We start from the raw sequence: 6,737 nt of genomic DNA on the forward strand, positions 1-6,737 counted from the left end.
GGGGGAGGGGGAGAGGGAGGGGACAGAGACAAAACACTTCCCAATGGAGGATGATCATGCAGCAATCCCTTCTCCATTTTTCCATTCTGTGAGAATTTGGGGTATGCACATTCATGTGCCTGCTGTGTTTTTGAAGATGCTGGGACCAGGATACAAACTGCCATCAGCCATGTAGAATCTGGCTTTCTTAACCATGAGGTCGTGGGGCTGGCCCTAGCTGAGATTCTTTAGGTCAAGGCAGATGCAGGTTACACAACTGAGCAAGATCTGTCCAGTGGCCATACCTCCTCAACAAAGTGATCTTTAGTGGCCATACCTCCTCAACAATGTGATCTTTTTTTCCCCCTTCTTGCTTTTCTTTTTTTCCCCCATTATAGTCAATGCAAAAGCAACTTTTCCCAAAGTTTTGGGTTACGGGGCACCGTTACCTTTAGGGTATAGTCTGTGGAGTCCCACCTTGGTATACGAAGAGCCAGCTATTAGCATTTCTACATCGGAAAGCCCTGATCTTTCCATGTCCTGTGAAGTTACTTAAAGCAAAGCTAGCCCCAGCCTCTGTGGTACAGTAGGTAATATACCAGATTGAGGAGCCAGAAGCCACATGCCAATGGCAGTTCAAGTGCCTGGCTCAGTTAGCCTGAAAACCAGATACACAGGCTTGCCCAAGATCCTGGCAGTCTGGAGGACTGGAAGAAATGGACTTCAGCATGACCCAGCCTTATGGAAGGTATTCTCTCACTCTGTCTCATGCTTGTGCATGTGCTCTATTATGAATTTGAAGAATAATAAAATTTTTTTAAAATATCAAAGCTATGATGCTCCCTGAATGGCAAATGTCCTCAGGGCACGAGTAATTTTTGTACTCCCATGTTGTATTTGCTTCTTTGAGTTCCCATCATCTTTCATCTTTTGGCCTAGTGAATGTTTTTTTACAATCTCTGTCAGCAAGCTGATCTTTTGGAGAGATACGTGTTATAGCTTATCTGATATCTTCAGTCATTATTAGTGGGCACAGTAGTTGAATAGGCTAGTCTAGCCCCTCGTAAGTGGAAACAGACATTTGAAATTTCATTCATTTTCTTCAGTTTGTATACACACACACACACACACACACACATATATGTATATGTGATATATATATATATATATATACATACACCCATACACATAATTTTTGAAAAACTGCCAGAAGGTGTATGTACTCGCTGGGTAGAGAGAGAGAGCGAGCAAGCACTCTCCATGGAGGCTAGTCATCCTGCAATCTCTTCTCCATTTTTCCCTTCTTTCAGGATTCTGGGGACACACACACATGTGCGCACAGCATGTTTTTCTTTTTCCTTTCTTTCCTTTCCTTTTCCTTTCATTTCATTCATTTATTTTAATTTGACCAGAGGGAGACACAGAGAAAGAGAGGGAAAACGAGAAAGCAAGCCACCAGGTCTGGGACTAGAACCATGGTTGGCCATGTGGGAGTGTCCAGCGCCTTAACCACCACACCACCTGCTGGTCCCCAATGCCCAGCATGTTATTCAAGCCACCAGTTCAAGAAAAAACACACAGTTGGTCATGTGAGATCTAACTGCCTTAACCACCATAACACTGGCTGGCTCCACTTTTACATTTTTTTTTTTTTAATTTTTAAAGGTTTTTGCCATAGGGCATATGCATACACCAGAGAGAGACAGAGAGACTGAGAGGAAAAGTGATAGGTCACCCCCCCACACACACAGGGGGGTGGCCACACCACATTCCTTCTCCTTCATTCTCCTCTTGGGATTTGGGTATGCATGCACATGTGCCGCTATGTTTTTCAAGCTGCTGTGTATGGGACTCAAGCTGTGGTAAGGCATGTGGGAGTCCAGTGCCTTAACCACTGTGCTACCTGCTGGCCTCAAGATTTGTTTTTAGTCATGAGAATAATTATTGAGTGTGCATGAGAGAGAAAGCAGCACCCTCCACAGTGCTCCATTATGCCACCGTTCCTCTCCACTTGTCTTTTAGCCTGTCAAGATTCTGGGCATCCATTCATTAGCTTGCCTTTTCAGGCCTACTGGGCCTAGAACTTACACCTAGTTAGCATGTACTTCCCAGCTCTATAGTCCAGCACTCTACCCACTGCACCACACAGACTGGGCCTGTTGCTTTTAAATTTAAAAATATCTTGCTGGTATTTGCTTTGGCAGCACATGTACTAAAGTGTGGAATATAGAGAAGATTAGCTTGGCCCCTGCACAAAGAGTGACATACAAAATTTGTGAAGCACCTAGGGCTACATTAAAAAAAAAAATTTTTATATATATTTTTTGTTGAAGGTTAAAAATCTTATATCAAACTTTATTTTTTATCTGTGAGCTCTATAGTCATTGTTTCATTTTCTTCTAGCATTGAATTCTAGTATTTTATATTGAAGTGGCGAAAGCCAGCCTGATTCTGGAACCATCAGATGACCTAATGGTTATGTCACTGGACTCCCACATGGCCAGCTATGGTCTGAGTCCTGGACCTGGTGGCTTGAAACTCTTGGTGGGCACATGTGCATGTGTGCCCAAAATTCTGAGAGAACAGAGGAGAAGGGACTGTAGTGTGACTATCTTTTCTGGGGCATGATTTCTTGTTTTCTGTATCTCTGTCTCTCCAGAAAGCACATGTGCCCTATAGCAAAAATCTCTTAAAAAAAGAATCTTGATTCTCATGATCCTTTACAGTTGAAGGAGGTTTTTTTTCAGGAGTTATTTATTTCATTTTATTTGCTGTTATTATTTTTAATTTGATGAGAGAGAGAGAGAAAGTGAGAAAGCAAGCCACAAGCTCTGGGTCCAGAACCATGGTTAGCCTTGTCGGAGTCTGGTGCCCCAACCACCACACCACCTGCAGGCCCCATATGGTTGATATGTTCTTTTTGTATGGATAAACAAATTTTTCATGGTTAGACTGGGAAAAAATTTACTAAAATGAGTCTCTTAACTACTGGATCCCTCTTGTGCTAGTTTAATAGGCAAGGGACAATTCTAACTTCCAAGGAGAATGCAGTTAATCAGATAAATTTTTAAATTTTAATTTACATACTTAGTTTTCACATGTGCATATGCATATAAATATGACTGAAGATACAAATATGGATAAGCATGGACATTTATTATTTATCGATTGCCACTATGGGACTTAAAGTGTGCTGTGTGCTTAATTCATATCTTTAAACATAAGATGTAAGTCCTTGGTTTTAGGGAGCACATAGTCAACTCAAAGAACTAGGTATTAAAAAATACCCCAGTTGGGACCAGCAGGTGGCATGATGATTGAGGCACTGGACTCCTACATATTCAACCATGGTTCAAGTCTGGGTCTTGGTGGCTTGCTTTCTCACTTTCTCTGGCTCTCTGTCTCTCTCTGTCTCTCTCTGATGAGTGTGTGTGCCCTGTATCAAATTAAGAAATAATGATAAATGAAATTACATACATAATTCAAAAAAAGAAGAAAAATACCCCCCCCAAATTTTTTTTCAGATAGAGGGAGGGAGGGAGAGAGAGAGAGAGAAAGGACAAGGTATGGGGAAAGGGAGATAGAGATAGTTTCTCTTTTTTCTTTCTTTTTTTTTTTTTTTTTTTTTGAGAGGTCTTTGCTATAGGGCACGTGCGCTTGCGAGAAAGACAGAGAGAGACAGGAAGTAAGAAATCACCCCCCCCCCAGGGAAGATGGCCATGCCACAATACCTTTTCTTCCATTTTCCTCTTGGGATCTTATGCACACGCACCCGGCATGAATTTAAGCCACTGGGTCCGGGACTTGAACCATTGACAACTACGTGGGAGTCCAGCGACATAGCCATTACATCACCGCAGACAACTATTATTTAATTTGAATTGTGAAAAGTTGCAACTCTGACAAAGTACGGGATGTTTTGAAAGCATAAAACTGAAAGACCTAATTTGGAAGATTTTGGGTAACTGTCCATGAATAAGTCACAAATTAATTAGAGACCTGAAGGATAAAGAGGAATTAGCCAGCTGAAAAGTTGTGGAGAGAGCCTTGTAGACAGGGAACATTATGTGCAAAGGTCTTGATATTGAGCAAAGCTCAGAGGCTTCCAGGAACTGAATAAAAACCAGTGCTACAAGAATTCTGAGTAAAGAGGAGAGTTAACAAGATGAATCTGGGAGATTAGACAAATCCCAGGTCATATAGGGCTTTGTGAGCTTATAGCATTTTGTGGGTAATACTGAAGAATTGCAACTTCATCTTGATAATAATTTTGTTTTGTTTTAGTTTTGCTCTAAGGTGTGTGTGTGCTTACTGGAGAGAGACACAGAAAGAGAAGGAAATTAAGAAATCATCCCCCAGGGGGAATGGCTATACCACAGTCCCTTCTCTTCTTGGGATTTTAGGCAGGCGTGCACAGGTACCCATTGTGTTTTGCAAGCTGCTTTCTGTCTCTCTGTCTCTCTCTGTCTTTCTGATGAGCACATGCACCCTATAGCAAAAACCTCTCCAAAAAAAAAAAAAAAAGAAAAGAAAAGAAAAAGAAATCTATGAGAATAGTGGGGACCAGCAGATGGCATAATAGTTATGTCGCTGGACTCCCACATAGTTGATAGTCGACCATGGTTCAAGTTCCAGACCTCGAGGCTTAAAACTCACTCTAGGTGCACATGTGTTCATGCCCAAGATCCGGAGAGGAGAATGGAGGGAAAGGGATTGTGGTGCAGCCAGCTCCCTTAAGGGGTGATTTCTTGCTTTCATCTCTCTGTCTCTTTCTGGCAAGTGCACATGCCCTATAGCAAAAACCTCCCCCCCCCAAAAAAAAAACAAGAATATTTTACTTTATTTATTTATTTTTTAATGTGACCAGAGAGGGATAGAGCAAGATAGAGTGAGAAAGAGAAAGCAAGCCACCAGCTCCAGGACTTGAACTGTGGTTGGCCATATGAGAGTCCAGCACCCTTAACTATCACACCATCTGCCAGCCCCTAAATAAAATAATTCTTAAAAAAAAATAATCCCAGAACTTAGATGAAAAACATGAAGCCTGGGGCCAGGGTGCCATAAAGGTTAAGGCTCTGGATCCCATATGATTAGCTACACTGTTCAATTTCCAGACCCAATGGCTTGAAAATCACTCTGGACACACGTGTGCCCAAAATCCCAAGGAAAGAATGGAGGAGAAAGGATTGAAGTGTGACCTTTCCCCTAGAAGGAGTGATTTCTCACTTTGCCTGTCTCGGTCTGTTTCTCTCTGGTGAGCACACATGCCCTACAACAAAAACTTAAAGAAAGAGAAGAAAAGGAGAAAAGCATGGAGCTTGAAGTTAATAGACATGGGTACAAACCTTAATTCTTTTCTCAACTAGTTTCAAAAAAGAAGGCAGGTTAAATTGTCTAGGCTCTATTTTCTCATCTTTAAAATGAGGGGATAATGGAGGCAGCAAATGTGCAGTGGTTAAGGTGCTAGACTCCCACATGGCTGACTATGGCTCGAGTCCAAGACCTGGCAGCTTGAAGATCACGCTGGGTACATGTGCATGCATACCCAAAATCCTGAGAGGAGAATGGAGGAGAAGTAATTGCTGTGTGACCATCCACCCTGTAGGGGGATTTCTCACTTTCCCTTTCTCTGCTCTCTCCAGGGAGCACACATGCCCTTTGGCAAAAACCTACAAAATAAAATAAAATAATAGGGACAACAATATGAATTCTCAGGATAGCGGGGAGACTGGAATTAGAGTATATCTTTGTAATGACTACACAAGAAGTGTTCAAATAAACAGCTGGCTTCTCACTCCCCTCTACAACCAAAGCTACATGAACTGGTCACTAGAAGTCCCAGGATAACCCAACATCTCATTTCTTTGATTTTGGCTGCAGGGCTATCAGTTTACTATGGTATCATTTCTGTTAGAATTTTAGGAAAATTTTCAGTTTCTCAATTACTAGGTCATTACTGCCAAAAACATTGTACTTTTAATCATCAAAATTTCCCCAAACCTAGGATCCTACAAAAAATTGTTAGGACACAGCTATGTATTTGATGTGATCACTAGATGGCAGCTTTGAGGCAAGTTTCTCTATATCGGAAACCAAATGGCTTCTTCCCCCATTTCTCCGTTCCCTGCAGAAAACCACAAGGGATCCTCCTGATCGCCTCAGTTGGGACAGCAATTGAGGGGCACTATTTAGGAATGTGATTGCCAGGACTAAAGTAAAAGAACTATTCTTGGAAGAGAAGGGGAATAATAGCAAAAGCTTATATAGTATTTTTTGAGAGGTTTTTGCCATAGGGCATGTGCACTTGCCAGAAAGACAGAAACAGAGAGACAGAAAGTGAGAAATCCCCCCCCCCCCAGGGGATGGCCACGCCGCAATCCCTTCTCCTCCAGTCTCCTCTTGAGATCTTGGGCACACACACACACATGTGCCTGGTGTGAGTTTACAGGACTCGAACCATGGTTGACTACATGGGAGTCCAGTGACATAGCCATTACGCCAACTGCTGGCCCCGAGCTTATATAGTATTTACTTCTGCTAGGTACTCACAGTTCTAAGTACCCAGGGAGTACTTTTTTACTTTTCCTCTCTCTATCTCTGTCTCTCCAGTGAGAGCGTGCACCCTTTGGCAAATTTAAAAATATATATGTGGAGGCATGGTGGTTAAGGCCCTGGACTCATACACGGCAAACAGTGATTCAAGGACTAGACATAGTGGCTTGCCTTCTCACTTTTCCTTTCTCTCTCTCTCTCTCTCT

At 42.2% G+C, this 6,737-nt stretch overlaps 1 pseudogene; it reads left to right on the forward strand.

Annotated features, from left to right (window-relative positions):
- Window positions 1–2,171: 2,171 nt before the first annotated feature.
- LOC114007094 (uncharacterized) lies at window positions 2,172–2,292 on the forward strand (annotated as a pseudogene).
- The last annotated feature ends 4,445 nt before the right edge of the window (window positions 2,293–6,737 follow it).

Source organism: Tupaia chinensis, unplaced genomic scaffold (assembly GCF_000334495.1).
Source record: "Tupaia chinensis unplaced genomic scaffold, TupChi_1.0 Scaffold000121_1, whole genome shotgun sequence".
Lineage (NCBI taxonomy): Eukaryota > Metazoa > Chordata > Mammalia > Scandentia > Tupaiidae > Tupaia > Tupaia belangeri.